The 21,483-nt window shown below is 36.7% G+C and overlaps 1 long non-coding RNA gene across 5 annotated transcripts in view; it reads right to left on the bottom strand.

Annotated features, from left to right (window-relative positions):
* LOC108348753 (uncharacterized) overlaps positions 1 to 21,483 on the bottom strand; it is a 116,320-nt gene that overhangs the window by 44,555 nt on the left and 50,282 nt on the right. For 2 of the 5 annotated variants that reach the window (XR_001842052.3, XR_001842051.3), the window contains exon 3: positions 384 to 446. The exons of 1 other annotated variant lie outside the window; for it this stretch is intronic. This is a non-coding gene — a long non-coding RNA (uncharacterized LOC108348753). Of the gene's footprint in view, positions 1 to 250; positions 447 to 21,483 lie in introns of all 5 variants that reach the window. 2 more of the 5 variants (XR_005496199.2, XR_005496198.2) reach the window with 1 other exon arrangement.

Consider the following 21,483-nt stretch of genomic DNA (forward strand, 5'->3'; position numbering starts at 1 on the left):
AAATTCCCGTAGATATCAAAAAGCCTTGAAATATCAAGTTTCAGTAAGACTAGGGACATTTTCTGTTGAGGCTAGACAGTCAGTTCAGTTAGGGGAAATGGATCCAAAGGCAGGCAATGTGGTCAGAGACAGCTCCTGCTCCAGCTTTAGGAGTCTTACAGATTACTGGGAGTTTCCATTTTACTAGGTGCCTAGATTGCTACCCAACTGTTACATATGTGCAAAGAGCAATGGTCCACCACATGCATACGTTTGGGTTGGCAGTTCAGTCTTTGTGAGCTCTGATAGGCCCAGGATTCTGTAGATTTACTGATGATGTCCTTCTGGTTCTTACAATACTTCCTCCTCCTCTTCCACAGATTCCCCAAGTTCCACTTGCTCACCTCTGTTCATAGGAGCTTTATTCATAAGAGACAGAAACTGAAAACAACCTAGATGTCCATCACCTGAAGAATAGATAAAAACCATGATGTAAATTTACACGTTAGAGTATGACTCAGTCATTGTGAACATCTGTATAATGAAATTAGATGGCAAATGGATAGAACTGTAAAAGATCATCCAGAGTGAGGTAACCCAGACACAAAAACATAGTATATACATGGATATTAGTCATAAAGTCCAGGATAACCATGGTACAAACCACAGACCCCCAAAAGCTAAGTACTGTGGTAAAGTATTGTGTAAAGGGCCAGCTATAGCTAAGTTACAAGAAGGGTCCCAAGGATGGATGTTTGAATCACACTGATAAGGGGAAATAGAGTAGAAACCTGGGTGGTCATAGGGAGGAGACTGGGTGTGAGAGAGTTGGGCATCTGAACAGGAGGGATTATTCAGGGTGGAGAGGAGGCAGAAGGAGACTGTAATCAGAGAAACAACTGGATTGGGGGATGTATCTCTGGAACCTTCTAGAAACCTAGGACAGTGGCAACTCCCAGGAATCTTTGAGAGTGACACTAGTTAAGACTACTAGCAATGGGGGCTATGGAGCTTGTAACCAGGCAAGACTTCCAATGGGCCGATTGGGACACCAATTCACAGTAAAACCTTAGAGGCACAATTTGTCCTATGTACAACATATGTAGGGATAGATATGGAACTGAATTTGAAGTAAGGGCCAAAAAATGGTTGGCTTAGCTTGAGACCAATGCTATGATAGGGAGTTCACCCCTGACACTATTGATGATATTCTACTTCATTTCCAGAAGAAGGCTAGCATAACTGTCCTTAGCTGTGCAACACCCTCGAACTGTTGGGGACTGATGCAGAGCCACAGCCAAACAAGGGTCTGCAGGACAGGATGCTTGGATCTTTCTTGCTACATGATTTACATTTAAGGGCAGTGATGTGAAAATCTATGTGCTAATCTAAATGTTCATCTATGTGTTGTCACTAGTTTAAATACCAGAAAGCCTATACTTCATAAGTATAGCACATATAAGGAATGTATGAAGCCTGTATAATACTGTGTCATGAGGAAGAACTGACATGCACAAGTGACTCCATCATGTGCTATTGTCATCATTTTTTAAAATTATGTTTAAAATTTTTACAGTCCAGTCGTTATGCTCCTCCTCAAAAAACATTCAATTTTTTTTCTTGGATTTCACACATGACACCCAAGATTTGAGATTGTATAAAACAAGAAGACACATTAAAATGGAAGGGGAAAATACCACAGGTCTCAGGAAGAAAGGTAATTAAGGAATTCTACGAGTGGAACAGTGGAATATATATTCATCCCTACAGACAACCTTCTATTTGTCATCCAATATGCTCAGTTCTGAATATATGCTCAAGTAGTATTAACCAATACCCATTTCCTTGGAAACATCTACAGCTTCATATCCAGCAACCAATATAACACGTGCCTACTCTCCATCAGAAATGATTGTGGTGCTGACCTGGACCACATCAGCGTCCCATTCCTTTCTCCTAGCCTGTCTGATGTGGCTATCATTGGCCAGTTACACAGTGAACAATAGTGCTGTGCTTTAACAACTTCCTTTCTGTGGTGGTTGAAATTTGATGTTGGCAATTCAGCCTGGTTTACTTGGAGATTCTAGTAAAAACCAACCAACCAACCAACCAACCAACCAAACAAACAAACAAACAATCAAACAAAATACAATATACAGATCTCTTTTTACCCCTTGGGAGGGAATGGGGACAATGGATGTCGTTTAGCATTGCCTCTTTTGGTTTTCAATTTTTCATTTTTACTTAGTCTTCAGCACTTTGGGTGAAATTAAAAATTTCCTTTGCTTTTAGCACCTTATTGGTGAAAAGCTAGCCTTTTGCTTTTAAAGGTCAGTATTATTTATTCACCGAGTGCTAGCAGAATAGAGTTCTTACCAGTAGCCTGATTCAATTTTAGGGCAGTGACTTTCTGGTAAACACTTAAGATATGTTTACTGGATGAATGAATGTTTGCTGGAAAAAAAATCGATGAATGAATAAATTTAAAGAGTGATTACTATACTTTAAATATTGAAGTACATAAGGATGAGACAAGAATATTACTTTGAACTGAACAGATGAAACATATATTCTTTATGATGTTTAAGAAGTACATACATTATTTCCTATGGCTAAATCAGAAAGTAATTAAATCAATACCTACTTCTGCTTGTATCTCAAAACCACACTAATATTGTAATAGGGGAAATCCATTGGAGTTAATTATAAAATGTTGTTTTATACATTCTTTCATTCATTCATACATACATACATACATACAAATATAAGTACACAAATAGTAGGGAGGAGATATGGTTAAAGAAGTTTTTTTATATGAACCTTCCATTGGTTGTACTTATTTGGAAAATCTATGTTGATTTATATCTTTTCCTGCTTGAAGTTATTAGCTAGAGGACTTTATCAACTCTTTAAATAACAGAAGGGATAATATTTGGAATGAATTTGTGATGCCATCTAAGAATTCAATATGAGTGGTATACATTTTTATTAGAAGTTAGCATCTTTGATCAACCAAATGTACTCCATACTTGGGAAAGATAATCTCATAAGATGGTTATTAAGTAGACATTTAAGAATTAATATGGTACAGTTAATACAAAATTATTTCACAGAAGACTCAAGTACAATATTGTTTATTGCTCTAATCACAATTGTTCCTGAGAAAATGAAGCACATAAATAAAGTGACTAATGTGTCATTTAGTATTCCATTTTATTCAGAGGACCCAACAATTTATATTCTGATCATTATGAGAGCCACCTGAGCAAAACTTACAAGTACAAGGTACATGCAAATGGGGACAAGCTGCATGGAGAGATATGATTTTTCATATAGGCATATAAACAAATAACACTAACAGATTGTAATGAAAAATCTGAAGTAAACTCACTCCTATCTACTACACATGAGAGGGGCATAAAACCATATCACGTGAACAGTTCCGTGCTTTTGAAAAGAAAATGAGGTCACAAGATTCTCGTCTTCTTTTCTTGGCATTTTCTCACAATTCTCCATGTATGACTTTATTCCTGTACTATGTTTCAATATAATACAATGTCAGCTCATGATTTTATGTTAAAAACTATATTTTACATCTAGGTGTTCGCATTTGGCTTTCCTTTGCTACAAAATACTTGCCCATTATGACAAAGTAGGACAAACAAGTGCAACTGTTGAGATATTTGGTGTACATTTTAAAGGTTAGTATCATTTCTTTTATGGATGTTTCCCAGAAAAAGATAAATTGAAAATTATGAGAGCTTCTTTTTTCTACCAGTGTAAATTACCTAATGATACAATAGAAAATGCATCCAGGAACTAGGGAGATTTTGGCTACTAGAAGTAGTTCTATGGTAGAAATACTATTAATGAATGATGTTAAGCATGTACATCTAGATTCATTGAAGATTTATAAGGAATGTTATTAAAATTGTATGTGAGGGTTATATACATGCATTTGTCTTATGTTGGCCAGTCATATTTAAATTGGCTTAAGTTTCTGCCTGGAAATTTAGGAAGTGATCATAAAGGACAGAGATCTTGACAGCATCTACTATCTTGAAACACACAAGGGCTGGTTTATATTTTCTTTTTTTTTCAGTTTATATTTTCACTCTGAGCATAAGATACTGACTCATTTTTAGACTTACTTAATCCTTGTCTCCTTTTGACTTTGTCCTGGCTTTATCGGCATTGCTTAAATGACACCAATTACCCTTTTCCACAGAGAGCTCACCTGGCAACTTTGTTCCTGAATACATCCATTAAGTTAGTGCACACAGTTAAAACAATGGCCAAGCTTCTGCAAACACAAAGCATCCCAAATGTGAAATGCAATTTCAGCTTTCCCAGAAAAGCTCTGTAGATCTTCATTCAGAGATCCACACACCTCAGCAACCACCTGAAATGATTTACTTATGTGGACTCACCGTCTATCTCTATAAAATATATTCATGCTGAGAGTGTCCATCAGTTGTGCTATCCTTCTTATCCTAACTTGGCGGATGCCTGTTCTGATCCAGGTGACACAGTGGTTGTCTTCTATCTAATGGCTTGGCTGAATGTCAACTAGGGCACTAAGCAGTTCCCATAACTATGTGTGTATCCAGCACCTGTTGGGATCAACAAGACATCTATTTTGATCAGCAGTCACTCTGCCACCCTGCTTACTGTTTAACTACTTCCCCTGCTATTTTGATTATTCATCTCTCTGTTCTTAAAAAATACCTTTCTGGTTGAATACGAAATAATGTTCTTTCTCTTAGGAAGTATTTTCACTAAGATTTCCTAAGAAGTAGGACCAAATTTTATCTGCATCCAAAACCAAAGATAAGTCTTCAGCTTTACCTCTGGTCGAATGACTTACATATTTCTAAACAAAATTTCATCATTCAAACCAGGCATCTCTAAAGATGTACTGACTATTTCTGAGATCCATTATGTACACCAGAGTCAAGCATTTCTCAACAATGAACCTGGGTTTTACAGAGAAAAGAAGTCATTGAATTTATAAATATTAAAGAGGTTTCTTAGATGTGAGTTGTTAAAAACCAGGTTATATTTATTATAAAGAGATTATTCTATTCTTTTCTCTGTACTAAAACTTCCCTTCTAAAAAGATGCATTTGTTTTTGTGGGTGTGCAGAGGCCTGTTTGTATATGGTATTGGTATCTGAACTCCTATCTTCAAGAGTTCTCAGCAAGTCATCCTAAGTGTAGAATCATCTCTCTAGATTTTATGAAGGTTTCAATGTTTGCATTTTTATATTTAAGAGTAAAACTTGATTAGAGTGAGAAATAGTAGACAGGGTGTAATCCCCAGATCCCGTTAAACTTGGACAATGTATTTATTTTCTCTTTCCCCTGGATTATACTTGGTAGTGATGGGTAGTACTTTTATACAATGCAATACATATAGCTTATATAAAGGCAGTATTTATTAAATATACTAGGTGAAGCCTTGGAGTTTTCATAATCAGCCTACTTATTTACTTACTATAGACTTTGTAAACTTTACAATTAGTTAATAAGTGCTAACCTCTTTTTATAAATGTGGTTTTAAGAAAATCGTACTTAAATCACTTTCTGGCCTTTTGACTAAGGTCACATACAACAATCTGTACTTAGAGAAGTCTGCTATGCACCGTTGATTATGTACAGGTAACCTCATTCCTACATTCTGCAACATTTCACTTTATCATATTTGTTTGTTAATAGATACTAGTCCCCTACATTTTCTCACCTTCCAGACTTTGGCGTATAATTTAATTCTCTCTCCTTTCCATCTGTTAACTTAAACTAATTAATTTAATGATATACTTGGATGTAGTTGCATATATGCAAAATAATGAAGCTTACTGTTTCTCCCTTCTAATTCTGTTGTTTAAAATTCTATCTAATTAACAAGAGGGCAGAGTATTGCACAAGCACTTATATGTTTGTGCACTTATTTTCCTGGGAGCATAAACACTTTTAGGATAATAAACTATTAACTATATATATGGTAAAAAATAAAATTGTAATGTTTTGTGCATTTTAAATATCAAATGATTAATAATGCAAGAGAGGTAAATATAAATTTAAAATCAATGACATTCTTTTAAAAATTGACTGTTTCTTTTTTAAAATCTCTGTTATAACTATTCCTCTGGCCATTGCCATTTGTTCTGCTCATTGGTTTGAAGCTCACAGAAATATGTAAACTTTTCTGTGTGAATGCTGTACTTTTTTTATACATTCACCAGAATAATTTTAGTTTATGAATCTAAACTGGTTTAGGGCATAACTGGACTGGTCTGAAAATTTCCCCACAGGCAACATTATTCTGACTGTGACCTGAACTCACTAACATAACAGTATCAGCATTCACGAGCAAGCAATGACTTTAATCAAGGTTCTAGATGCTTCTCTGATTAAATAGCTTTCCAAAGTTCTCCGATCATATGTAGTCTTTGGGAATGCATCCATTTTTCCTTTGTATTTCTTTTTTTTTACAAAGAAGACTCTATTTCTAATAAAAATTTAAAGCTACAATCATGAAATAAGCAAATAAAATCAAACAGTCAAACAACCTAAATCAGGCTGTTTTTCTACTTGTCTGCCTATAATACAAAGATGATAGTTAGAGTGGAAATATGGGAATGTTTGCTCATGATTCCTTTGAACAGATAGAAGGGATTACAGGATGAGTGTGAAATAGATCCCATTGGTTCTTGTGTTGAACATGGTGGTTTACAGCTTGTGATGGTGTTATGGCTGGGGAGACTATGCCTTAGGGCTTAGCTGTCATGAGTAGATCCTAAAGAATTGTCTGTGAGTCCTGGACTTTGTTTCTGTCTGCCATGAGATAAGAGTGTCTTCCACCAAATATTGTCAGCCTGGAATGCTCTGTCTCACAGTGCTCCCAGACCCGATGTAGATAAGGCCTGTGGATTAAAGTTACTGAGGCTATGAATCAGAATAAAACCTTCCCCTCTCAGCACGAGCCTGCTTCATTTTTTTTTATCACAGCAATGGTAACTAATACAAAGGGATGTTACACAAAACGTAGATGTGTTCCTAGTCATTTTATGCAACGCTCATAAGTATGGGTGTCTGATGCTTGAACGTCCTCACAGGAGACCAGGCTCTTATTTCTCTAATGTTGTACATACTTTTTGACTGTTTTTTAGAGCCAAATATATTTTTAAATGATTTACTTTTACATGTTTTGTTTCCTTTCCTTGTTACCATCTTCCCAAATCTCTCCCTCTCTGGTTTTTAAAACTTCTCTTTCCTTTCCACTGTAGCTTCTAGAAATATGGGTGCTGTCTTAATGTAGGTTCACTTGGAATTTTTCATTTTCACATGTGTCCACACTAAGCCCTCCTGCAATTTATCAACTGTGGTTCCCATCCCAACTCTGATTCCCAGCACTGGGATTTTGACCCTGTGGGTCCCGCTGCAGTAAGATACACATTTCAGTGTTTGATTGCTTTCCTCTCTGTGTTGTAAATGTCATTTTGCCATCACAATCTGTTCTCACATGGATCTATAAGATGGGCAAATTTTGCTTGTTTGGTTTTTTTCCTCATTATGAAGGCAGAACTGCTGACTCCTAAAGATGGACAGAATACAAGGAATGTTTATTTATGTACTCGTATGCATGTGTGTGCATGTGTGTGTGTTTTCAGATGGATCCACAACAAAATTTAGAACATTTCAAATCTTATAAATATTAAGTGTTATCATTTTCAGACATTAATATTGCTGTATTCCATATATCATAGTATATTAATTACAAAGTTCTGTTTTCTGATTTAACATCTTTGAAACTATGATATCATATTCTACAATAGCTTATTGTTTGATGTCTTCTGATTCTAATCCCAAATCTAGTCAAGAGTAAGTCAGCAGACTTTACAATGAGATCTATGACTTTACCTATGATTCTCTATGGCGAGTTTACAGGGCTAGTCTCTTTCTAGCATTATCTTTAAAGGTACTGGACCGTATTTTATACAAAGCAAGTTACTTGCACATCCACAAAGATTCCTTTAAGCCATGTATTGGTATATTATTAGTTATTATGCAGAGTACTTGAGATAAAAAGCTTATAATGATGAAGAATGTTTTGGTTAATAGATTTGGTTGTTTGGGAGCATATAAGAAGGCTGTATATAATAAATATGTATGTCAAATGAAAACATTTATGTTGTAGTGCAGATGTGAAGATCTTGAACATAGGAAAATTACCAAATTCATAAACATTTTTCTCAAGATCATGTCCCTATTGACCAAATATCTCACAGTAAGACTCTTGCCATGTCACTGACTCTCGATTGCACAAACCGGAGCAAGCACTCGTCTCCCATTTATTTAGTCCAGGAACCCAGCTAGGAAAAAAGGGTTCACCCACAGTGGGTGATTCTTCTCACTACACTTGACAAAATCCAAACTATCCCCAAAGGCATACTCAGAATCCCATTTCCTAGGTCAATGTAGATTTAGTGGTGTTTACAGTTAACAATAATCATGGTCCCATATATCAATTGGAGACTTGAATTTGATCATAGTAGGAGTATTACCTCCATATAGGTGATTTTAAACCGATCACTGTGAACATACTACCTCCACACCCAGCATAGGTTAATGTTCTGGCTAGTGGTGGTGGGAAGTCATTTTGGAGTGTGTTGAACATATAACAAGCCAAGGCTAAGAGCTGTGACCACAGGAGACCAGCCTTCACGGTTTCAAGAACAACAAGCTGGAGAAATGCAACTGTTTGTAGAGGAAGAACTGTCTTTTCACATAAAAAATGTCCCATACAATTCATTATGTATAAATCAAAGTATTTTAATGAATGAAGGAAAATATCAATTAAAATATTAATCAAAACACAATGAACAATATTCTAGAAGGGAACTCTTCAGCCTCAAAGTCTGGTGTAAAATATGGACTAAATTTTCTCTTATTTCAACTCCAAGTTATAAATTTTACCTCAGAAAGGTGTTAGTTATATGACCGATTGCTCATGATTTAAACATGTAGTGCTATAACATGCTTTAGAAAATACACACATGACCATTAGGCCTCACAAGACAGACATATTCTAGCAATCTTCACTAATGGTGAGAAGAGGTGAGTGTGCATTAAAAAGTGGGTATATTTACTTAGATACAAAAGGCATTGACATATATTTAATAACTTTCATTTCCTTGATGAATCATAATCCTAAAAGTATTTTAAGAACAGTTTTCAACAAGAAAGTTGGTTTCTTATCTTCAAATGTTAAAGACCCGCAATGACTTTCCTCACCTTTCCAAATTCACAGCAATTGGAGATTCTTATGCTTTTAAAAAGGTGTTCCAGATTTAGCTGTTGGGGTTTTTTTTTTAAGAAAGTTTAAAAAGTTGAAAACTTTTAAAGAATAGTGATTCCTTTAGCTAATGTCTTTTCTCTTTGACTATTATTTAACAGTGACCTTTGGAAAGACTTTCATTTTCTTTTGTGATCTTCCAATGAAGAAGCTGTCCTTTGTTTATGGTATAAAAGCAACAATGCTCTCTGGAGAATGGTAGGTGAAGGGCCAAGATTTCCTTTAGATTAACAGAACAAATGAGTTATTAATATGGGGACTTTTAGTAACTCTCTATACCCTGAAGTAAAAAACTTTGTATTTAATAAAGTTAGGAGTGCAAATATCTTCTTACATCTATGCACTGCTTTCACACTGTTGTTTATTATAAAAGGATGCCTTTGTAAAACTTTATTTAATGGAGCAATTGGGATTCCATTTAGGGATTCTTAGTTCACTAATAAATGAATTTAGTAATAAATTCAGAAGGAGAACAGAGAAGAATTTTACTTCTCTTTAAGGGAAAACAAAAGCAGACAATCTGCAAATTTCTGCAGCTTTAGGAAAGAGGGAGATGGAGGAATGGAAAAGGAACACTCCATGACATGCATCAATAATAAACAAATAATTACTAAAATAAAATTGAAATGAACAGAGTGGTACTGAATTCCTTCTATGAAGCCACAATTACTCTTATATCTGAACCACACAGAGACCCAACAAAGAAAGAGAATTTTAGACCAATTTCCCTTATGAATATTGATTCAAAAAATACTCAAAAAAATGCTTACAGACAGAATTCAAGAACACATCAAAACAATCATCCAACATGATCAAGTAGGCTTCATCCCAGGTATGCAGGGATGGTTTAATATACAGAAAACCATCAACGTTTCCACTATATAAACAAACTGAACGATAAAAAACCACATGATCATTTCATTAGACTCTGAGAAAGCATTTGACAAAATTCAACACCCCTTCATGATAAAAGTCCTGGAAAGAACAGGAATTCAAGGGCCATACATAAACATAGTAAAAGCCATATACAGCAAACAAGTAGCTAACATTAAACTAAATGGAGAGAAACTTGAAGCAGTCCCACTGAAATCAAGGACTAGACAAGGCTGCCCACTCTCTCCCTACTTATTCAATACTGTTCTCGAATTCTTAGCCAGAGCAATCAGACAGCGAAAGGAGATCAAAGGGATACAGATTGGAAAGGAAGATGTCAAAATATCACTATTTACAGATGATATGATTGTATATTTAAATGACTCCAAAAGTTCCACCAGAGAACTACTAAACCTGATAAACACCTTCAGCAAAGTGGCTGGTTATAAAGTTAACTCAAATAAATCAGTAGCCTACCTCTTCACAAAAGACAAACACTCTAAGAAAGAAATTAGGGAAACGACACCCTTCATAATAGTCCCAAATAATATAAAATACCTCAGTGTGACTTTAACCAAACAAGTGAAAGATCTGTATGATAAGAACTTCAAGCCTCTGAAGAAAAAAATTGAAGAAGATCTCAGAAGATGAAAAAATCTCCCACACGCATGGATTGGCAGGATTAATACAGTAAATGTCGCCATTTTACCAAAAGCAATCTACAGATTCAATGCAATCCCCATCAAAATTCCAATCTAATTCCTCATAGGGTTAGACAGAAAAATTTGCAAATTCATCCGGAACATCAAAAAACCCAGGATAGGTAAAACTATCCTCAACAATAAAAGGACTTCCGGGGAAATCACTATCCCTGAACTCAAGCAGTATTACAGAGCAACAGTGATAAAAACTGCATGGTATTGGTACAGAGACAGACAGATAGACCAGTGGAATATAATTGAAGACCCAGAAATGAACCCACATGCCTATGGTCACTTGATTTTTGACAATGGAGCCAAAAACATTGGATGGAAAAAGATAGCATTTTCAGCAAATGGTGCTGGTTCAACTGGAGATCAGCATGTAGAAGAATGCAGATCGATCCATGCTTATCACCCTGTACAAAGCTTAAGTCAAAGTGGATCAAGGACCTCCACATCAAACCAGACACACTCAAACTAATAGAAGAAAAACTAGGGAAGCATCTGGAACACATGGGCACTGGAAAAAATTTCCTGAACAAAACACCAATGGCTTATGCTCTAAGATCAAGAATCGACAAATGGGATCTCATAAAACTGCAAAGCTTCTGTAAGGCAAAGGACACTGTGGTTAGGACAAAATGGCAACCAACAGATTGGGAAAAGATCTTTACCAATCCTACAAGAGATAGAGGCCTTATATCCAAAATATACAAAGAACTCAAGAAGTTAGACCACAGGGAGACAAATAACCCTATTAAAAAATGGGGTTCAGAGCTAAACAAAGAATTCACAGCTGAGGAATGCCGAATGGCTGAGAAACACCTAAAGAAATGTTCAACATCTTTAGTCATAAGGGAAATGCAAATCAAAACAACCCTGAGATTTCACCTCACACCAGTGAGAATGGCTAAGATCAAAAACTCAGGTGACAGCAAATGCTGGCGAGGATTCGGAGAAAGAGGAACATTCCTCCATTGTTAGTAGGATTGCAGACTGGTACAACCATTCTGGAAATCAGTCTGGAGGTTCCTCAGTAAATTGGACATTGCACTACCTGAGGACCCAACTATACCACTACTGGGCATATACCCAAAAGATCTCCAACATACAACAAAGACACATGCTCCACTATGTTCATAGCAGCCTTATTTATAATATCCAGAAGATGGAAAAAACCCAGATGCCCTTCAATAGAGGAATGTATACAGAAAATGTGGTACATCTACACAATGGAATACTACTCAGCTATCAAAAACAATGACTTTATGAAATTCATAGGAAAATGTTTGGAACTGGAAAATATCCTGAGTGACGTAACTCAATCACAGAAAAGCACACATGATATGCACTCATTGATAAGTGGATATTAGCCCAAATTCTTGAATTACCCGAGATGCACAGAACACATGAAACTCAGGAAGGATGACCAAAATGCGGATGCTTCACTCCTTCTTTAAAAGGGGAAGAAGAATACCCTTAGGAGTGGCTAGGGAGGCAAAGTTTAGAACAGAGGCTGAAGGAACACCCATTCAGAGCCTGCCCCACATGTGGCCCATACATATACAGCCACTAAACTAGATAAGATGGATGAAGCCAAGAGTTGCAGGTTGACAGGAACCGGATGTTTATCTCTCCTGAGAGACACAGCCAGAATATGGCAAATACATAGGCGAATGCCAGCAACAAACCACAGAACTGAGAACGGGACCCCGGTTGAAGGAATCAGAGAAAGGACTGAAAGAGCTGAAGGGGCTTCAGACCCATATGAACAACAATGCCAACCAACCAGAGCTTCCAGGGAAGCTTAGCCACTACTCTAAGAATATACATGGACTGACCCTGTGCTGCAAATGCATAGATATCAATGAATAGCCTAGTAAGGGCACCAGTGGAAGGGGAAGCCCTTGGCCCTGCCAAGGCTGGACCTCCAGTGAACTGGATTGTTGGGGGAAGGGCGGTAACAGGGGGAGGATGCGGAGGGGAGCACCCATATTGGAGGGGAGGGGGAGGAGTTAGGGGGATGTTAGACTAGAAACTGGTAAAGGAAATCACATTTGAAATGTAAATAAGAAATACCCAATTTAATAAAGATGGAGAAAAAACATTAAGATGAATACAAGTGAAAGTGTAAGATTATATTAAAAATCTTTCTCATCATTAACCAAAGTAAAAAATTTTACTTAACGTGAACTAAATTGGAGGGGAAAATTAGGAACAAAACAAGAGACAAGACTCAAAGGAAAAAATGAAAAAAGATTCATAAATAAGGGTTGCTGAATGCATGAGGAAAAATAGCAAGTTAAATATAAATTAAAGGGACATAACAATAAAAATATAGCAAACTAGATGGGAAACTGAAAGAGAAATATAAAGAGAAAGAAAGGAAAGGGGAAAAATCTTCAGAATTTATTATTCAAAACTGCAAGAAGGAGAAGAGGCTGGCTGGACTCGTATCTTCCCCTAAGCTTATTGAATCTAAAGGACACAAGTTAGACATCCAATCAATTGAGCTATCTCTCCTTTGGTGACTTCTCTTCTTTGCACACCAGTTTTCTGCTAACCATGTCTGTGTTAACTATAAACTGGGAGGGTTCTCTCATACCCCTAAAATCTCTAGAGCATACCTGTGGAGGATTAATATTTTATTCAGTGATTGTGAGAGGAAGTCTCTCCAGTGCACTGAGCACATAGATAACAAGTGCATTGCTGAGATCTGTGGAGGCAGGACATCTGTGTTCTTGCTTTCAAGACCACCCTTTTGTATCAAGCCACCCATGGATGGCAAATACCTGGCTTCCGAGGTTCATCTGCTTGGAGACCTTATTATCAGGTGAGATTTTCTCCCAGTTATTGATGGCAGAACTCTTCTTCGCTGTCTTAGATGAGCCTCTTGTCACCTTCATGAATGACCTTCTAAGAGTGTGACTCTGCCATTCATTCAAGCCCTTGGGCTGTGGCAGGCAAAATTGGTGGCCCTTAATCTTAGCCACTTGAAGTCACTTAGGTTTTAAGAATAGGTTATGTTTCAAGATGGCATCTACTGGCTGCACTCTTAGTGATATTGACTAATACCAATACAACATGGCATCGCCAAAGCCCAAGACTGAATTTGACACTCTGTGGGCACTATTATTGTCCTAAAGGTAGGATTGCCTTTGGACATATCTTCTACTTCCCCTGCCAGTAGCAGGGATCGGTGCTTGGCTTATTTCTTATGTGTGTCATCTATCTTCTTCTCTTTCCAATAAAATGCCTTTTGCTTATTTCTTTGTTTGTTTTTATTCTTACTCCCTCCTTCCCTGGGTCCCCTAGAGACATCTTCTAGCCATTCATCTTGTCAGAATGTTCTGCTAGAAAGCCACTGTTGAATCTGAATGGCTTCTCTGACTCTAAAATTGATAAGAAATTTATATTTCCTTTCTCTAAATGGCTTATGGATCAATATTTTACAAAGAATAAGGAACACTTTCATATTTTATACACGTGTATTGTATTTCTTAAGTAACAAATCTAGCCTTTCTATAGTTGAAGAGTGCGTTTCCTTAACGTGTTAATTATTATGGTGCTCTAGAATTGTTTTAAATTCACTATTATATATAATGTAAGTAATTTATTTTGCATTTACTTATTTCTTATTCATTCATTTATTTGTTGGTGCATGGATTAGATTCAGGGACTCATTTAGGCTAAGCATGCTGTTCCACAGAGCTAGAACTCTATAACTTCATTATTATTTTTTATACTTTAGATAAACATTAACTACATGGCATCTATTGTTATGCACTGAATAACAATGTTATTGATAACACTGCTTCACTTAGTGATGTGGCAACATATACCATGATGACGCTGTAATGTTATAATGGAGCTGAAAAATGTTTATCCCCTAAGACTTCTAATGTGTTTTCCCTATATTTACATATACTTAGATATACACATACCATTGTATTGCAGTTTAATACATTATTCAGAATAATAACATGCAATTCTAATTTACAGGTTTGAGACAATGAGCTGTGCAGATAGGCTAGGTGTGTTTAAGCTTGCATGCCATTAGTTTCGCCTAATGATGTATTTCAGTGCATTAAATTTAACATAAGTATGTCAGAAGCAATTATATTCAAATTCAAATTTGTATATAATAGGAAAATTATCTTCAAAGACAAAAGCTGAAACACTGCATTATTTTGTAACTAAAGTATTGTAGAACTAAAAATGTAATGCAAATAAGTAAAAGTAATTTGCTTATAATTAAAAAATGAATATTTTAAATAGAAAATTTCTAAATAACTAAAGCAAACCTATCTAAAACACATATTGTTTGTAACTATTGTGATTACTATATTAGAAGGTTATTACTCAGAAATTAATTTGTTGAGAAGGCAGAACTGGGATCGAATTGTTTTTAATTGTATGTCATTAACGCAAATGTAAAATTCAAACCTCATGTGGCACCTTAGTTCACGATAATACAAAGAGTACACAGAATATTCAGGGTTCCCAGATGGACAAACAAGTAGAGTAGACATATATTAATAGGAAACTTAGATCAACTTGGGCAGTGCAGGCTGACAGGTCTAACAATGGCAGTTATCATATTAAGAGGCTGAAAAACTGAGAGCTACATAGTTTACAAGATTGGATGCTTTTGTGGGTTGTATGGCTTAGGAACTGAGGAAATCTTGGAGGGAGGTTGATTATCAGTGGGTATCTGGAAGATACTGGGTGTTATCAGTGAAGGAATATAGCAGGGGTGCAACAGTGGATGTAGCAGTAGAATAATGAGTTCAGAAACAAGGTAGATGAACTAACCAGTGTGAATTCAAGTAGGTAAAAATCAAAGCCTCTCTAGATCCAATCACATTGACATCTAAGATTGTCCCATGGCACAGAGTGAAAAGAAGAGTCTCCAGTCCATCAAACACCTTTCCTATACATTGTAATCAAGAACCTTTCTCATTATATAGACATCAAAAATTTTCTCTTTGTTTGTTTGGTTTTGTTTTGCTTTTAAAGGAGCTTACTTCCTTAATTTTTAGGTTATACTTAAATTGTGTTGACTTAAGAAAGACATGATTGTATCAGTTTACAAATTGACAAAATACCATCTAAAATTCTGGTGAAACCTTTAGAAACCTGTAGAAACTACAAAGTGTTTATTATACATACTTTAGAACCTTGGAGGGTGAAATGGTTTTTAATGAGAAATGCCCCCATAGACTCACCTGTTTGAATAGTTAGTCCTGAGATGTTGGAACTACTTGGAAAGGATTAGAAGGTGTGGCACTTTGAAGGAGGTTTATCATTTAGGGTGGGTGTAGAGATTCAAAAGCTCTTTCCACCCTTTCACCTGTTACCACTTTCTGCCTCATGCTTCCTAATCAGATATTAACTGTCAAATACTGTTTCAACTCTTTGCCTGCTGATGCTGATTCTCACCAAGATGGTAATAGATTCATATTCTGAAAATGTAAAGCCCTATTAAAAGTCATGTTCTATAGGTTGCCATACTCACGGTGTTTTAGGTCAGGGTAGTAGAGAAGTAACTAAGACAGAGAGTAAGCATTATGTTATACTCCAGAAAATAGCTCATTATGAAGCTTCAGGGACACCCACATTCATATGTGTGTACATCTAAATATTTGGATATTCACTCAGTAGGCCTAAGAAGATACTGTTAATAGTTTTTAAGATCTTGAGATAATTAGTAGAAGTGGAGAGCAATGGTCACAATGCAAGATTTATTTTTGACCTGCTGAATCAAGCTTATGGCATACTACTTGAACACTTACTTTTTTTGAAAATAAGAGCAATACTAATAATTTCATATTTGAATAAGTACAAGAAAAAAGACAAGTTATCACAATGCAGTGTTTGCTCACTCAAAATGTATTCTGCTTTATTTGGAAAATAATTTGCTTTATCATTACATATTTCTTCTACTTAAAAAGTTATATTTATTTTCATAGTGCTTTAACACAAGAATTCTGTTATTAAAAGAAATTTTCCCTTTCGTAGTAGTCAACACTTATGATAACTCAACAATATAGACACCTATACAAGACTTAAATAACGACAGCACCAATATACATAATCTTGTGGATGGGGAAATTTCAATGAACTCCACCATAAAGGAAAAAGCAATTACTGACTAAGTTCTACACAAAACTAGAGAATTAATCTTTTTCATTGGATATTTTATGTATTTACATTTAAAATGTTATCCCCTTCCCTGGTTTTCCCCTCTCCCATCTCCTTTCCCCCTATTTTTATGAGGATTATCCCCCTCCCACCCATCCACTCTCACCTCAACACCCTGCATTCCCCTACACTTGGGTATCTAGCTGTCACAGGAACAAGGGCTTTTCCTTCTATTGATGCCAGACAAGGCCATCCTTTGCTACATATGCAGCTGGAGCCATGGGTCTGTCCATGTGTATTCTTTGGTTGGTGGTTTAGTCCCAGGGAGCACTGGTGTGTCTGGTTGGTTGATGTTGTTGTTCTACCTATGGGATTGCAAACTCCTTCATCTCCTTCAGTTTTCCCCCTAACTCCTCCATTGGGTTTCCTATGCTCATTTCAATGGTTAGCTGCAAGCATCCTCATCTGTATCAGTAAGGCTCTGGTAGAGCCTCTCAGGAGATATCCATATCAGGTCCCTGTCAGTAAGCACTTCTTGGCATCAGTAATATTGGCTGAGTTTGGTGGTAGTATATGGGACAGATCCTCAGGTGAGGCAGTCTCTGGATGGCCTTTCCTTCAGTCTCTGCTTCACTCTTTGTCCCTGTATTTCCTCCCATGAGTATTTTTCCCCCTTCTAAGAAGGATTGAAGTATCCATATTTTGGTCTTCTTTCTTCTTGAGTTTCATATGGTCTGTGAATTGTTTCTGAGGTATTCCAACCTTTTGGCCTAATATTCACTGAACAGTGAGTGCATACCATGGATGTTCTTTTGTGAGATTTGGTTACCTCACTTGGAAGAATATTTTCTAGTTCCATCAGTTTGCCTTAGAATTTCATGAAGTCATTGTTTCTTATAGCTGAGTAGTAGTACTCCTTTGTGTAAATGTACCACATTTTCTGTATCCATTCCTCTGGATTTTTGTTGTTGTTGTTTTATTTTTATCTTTATTAACTTGAGTATTCCTTATTTACACTTCGATTGTTATTCCCCTTTCCAGTTTCCAGGCCAACATCCCCCTAACACCTCCCCCTCTCCTTCTACATGGACTTCCCCTTCTCATCCTCCCCCCATTACAACCCTCCCCCCAACAATCACATTCACTGGTGGTTCAGTCTTAGCAGGACCCAGGGCTTCCCCTTCCACTGGTGCTCTTACTAGGATATTCATTGCTACCTATGAGGTTGGAGTCCAGAGTCAGTCCATGTATAGTCCTTAGGTAGTGGCTTAGTCCCTGGAAGCTCTGGTTGCTTGGCGTTGTTGTTCATATGGGGTCTCAAGCCCCTTCAAGCTCTTCCAGTCCTTTCTCTGATTCCTTCAACGGGAGTACCGTTCTCAGTTCAGTGGTTTGCTGCTGGCATTCGCCTAGGTATTTGCTGTATTCTGGGTGTATCTCTCAGGAGAGATCTACATCCAGTTCCTGTCGGACTGCACTTCCTTGCTTCATGCATCTTATCTAGTTTGGTGGATATATATGTATAGGCCACATGTGGGGCAGGCTCTGAATGACTGTTCCTTCTGCCTCTGTTCTAAACTTTGCCTCCCTATTCCCTGCCAATGGTATTCTTCTTCCCCTTTTAAAGAAGGAGTGAAGCATTCGCATTTTGGTCATTCTTCTTGAGGTCATGTGTTTTGTGCATAAAGGGTAATTCAAGCATTTGGGCTAATAGCCACTTATCAATGAGTGCATACCGTGTGTGTTTTTCTGTGATTGGGTTACCTCAGTCAGGATGATATTTTCCAGTTCCCTCCATTTGCCTATGAATTTCATAAAGTCATTGTTTTTGATAGCTGAGTAATATTCCATTGTGTAGATGTTCCACATTTTCTGTATCCATTCCTCTGTTGAAGGGCATCTGGGTTCTTTCCAGCTTCTGGACATTATAAATAAGGCTGCAATGAACATAGTGGAGCACGTGTCTTTGTTATATGTTGGGGCACCTTTTGGGTATATGCCTAAGTGGGCTATACCTGGGTCCTCAGGTAGTTCAATGTCCAATTTTCTGAGGAGCCTCCAGACATATTTCCAAAATGGTTGTACCAGTCTGCAATCCAACCAACAATGGAGGAGTGTTCCTCTTTCTCCACACCTCGCCAGCATTTGCTGTAACCTGAATTTTTGATTTTAGCCATTCTCACTGGTGTGAGGTGAAATCTCAGGGTTGTTTTGATTTGCATTTCCCTTATGACTAAAGATGTTGAACATTTCTTTAGGTGTTTCTCAGCCATTCGGCATTCCTCAGCAGTGAATTCTTTGTTTAGCTCTGAACTCCATTTTTAATAGGGTTATTTGTCTCCCTGCGATCCAACGTCTTGAGTTCTTTGTATATTTTGGATATAAGGCCTCTATCTCTTGTAGGATTGGTAAAGATCTTTTCCCAATCTGTTGGTTGCCATTTTGTCCTAACCACAGTGTCCTTTGCCTTACAGAAGCTTTGTAGTTTTATGAGATCCCATTTGTCGATTCTTAGAGCATAAGCCATTGGTGTTTTGTTCAGGAAATTTTCTCCAGTGCCCATGTGTTCAAGATGCTTTCCCACTTTTTCTTCTATTACTTTGAGTGTATCTGGTTTGATGTGGAGGTCCTTGATCCACTTGGACTTAAGCTTTGTACAGTGTGATAAGCATGGATCGATCTGCATTCTTCTACATGCTGACCTCCAGTTGAACCAGAAACACTTGCTCAAAATGCTATCTTTTTTCCATTGGATGGTTTTGGCTCCTTTGTCAAAAATCAAGTGACCATAGGTGTGTGGGTTTATTTCTGGGTCTTCAAGTCTATTCCACTGGTCTAACTGTCTGTCTCTGTACCAATACCATGCAGATTTTATCACTATTGCTCAGTAATACTGCTTGAGTTCAGGGATAGTGTTTCCCCAGAAGTCCTTTTATTGTTGAGAATAGTTTTAGGTATCCTGGGTTTTTTGTTATTCCAGATGAATTTACAAATTGTCCTATCTAACTCTCTGAAGAATTGGATTGGTATTTTGATGGGGATTGCATTGAATCTGTAGATTGCTTTTGGTAAAATGGCCATTTTTACTATGTTAATCCTGCCAATCCATGAGCGTGGGAGATGTTTCCATATTCTGAGGTCTTCTTCAATTTCTTTTTTCAGAGGCTTGAAGTTCTTATCATACAGATCTTTTACTTGCTTGGTTAAAGTCACACCAAGGTATTTTATATTATTTGGGACTATTATGAAGGGTGTTGTTTCCCTAATTTCTTTCTCGGCTTGTTTCTCTTTTGTGTAGAGGAAAGCTACTGATTTATTTGAATTAATTTTGTACACAGCCACTTTGCTGAAGGTGTTTATCAGATTTAGTGGTTCTCTGGTGGAACTTTTGGGATCGCTCAAATATACTATCATATCATCTGCAAATACTGATATTTTGACTTCTTCTTTTCCAATCTGTATCCCCTTGTATGCCTCTGTTGAAGGACATCTGGGAATTATTCTTAACCCAGGATGACAGTTTACTTGTTTACTCAATTCCAAGTGCCCATACCTAATATTATGAAGAAGCAAGCAATCAGAAATGGACTCAGCAGGTTTTATTTGTGTGTGTGTGTGTGTGTGTGTGTGTGTGTGTGTGTGTGTATGCTCATTTTTGTTTCAAACAATTAAAATGAAAAAGAAGAAGACATTATTTTGAGAGTGAGTGATAGGGGATATATTAACAGGGTTGAAGGGAAGAAAAATGGTACAATTATATTTAAATTAAAAATGTAAAATATATTAAACATGTTTTAGACAGAAAAAAGTATATGCTCACTAAGCTGATCTTAGTTTGGTAGAAGAATAAAGAAAGAAATATAAGAAAAGGAAAGACAGTGAAAGGGAGAGAGAGAAAGAGAGAGAGCTAGAGAGAGAGAGAGAGAGAGAGAGAGAGAGATCTGAAACCTCTCAGATACAGTTATACAGTTCAGCAGTAGCTTTTCTACTTCATTTAATCACTGAAAGCAGCAGCAGTGCTCTAACAGAGCAAATTCTGAGGTAATTATATTGTGTTCCAGAAAAAAATGGAAATAATTTTTTCAACTGTTTGAAAATGTGAATTCTAAAGATCAAGATAATCATGGAGACATAACTGCTTCTAATGTTTCACAGTATCTAGTGAGCACAAATCAATTTCTCTCAGTATTTGTGCTGTAATTCACAAATGTGAGGTTGGGAACATTTTATTGTGTCGGATTTTTTGTCACTGGTGAAATTGATCCATCCATTCCTCATTCATGACTAGGCAATCTGATCACTACTAACAAAGTTTTCAAATTCCTCAGATTCATTATGTCTGTGTTATTGTTTTTAGAAGCACATCATTCTATAAATGTAAATAAATATGAAGTTAAATGTAATACAATTAATGTATTATACATATATTGT

This window comes from Rattus norvegicus, chromosome 18 (assembly GCF_036323735.1).
Source record: "Rattus norvegicus strain BN/NHsdMcwi chromosome 18, GRCr8, whole genome shotgun sequence".
In the NCBI taxonomy this organism is placed as follows: Eukaryota; Metazoa; Chordata; class Mammalia; order Rodentia; family Muridae; genus Rattus; species Rattus norvegicus.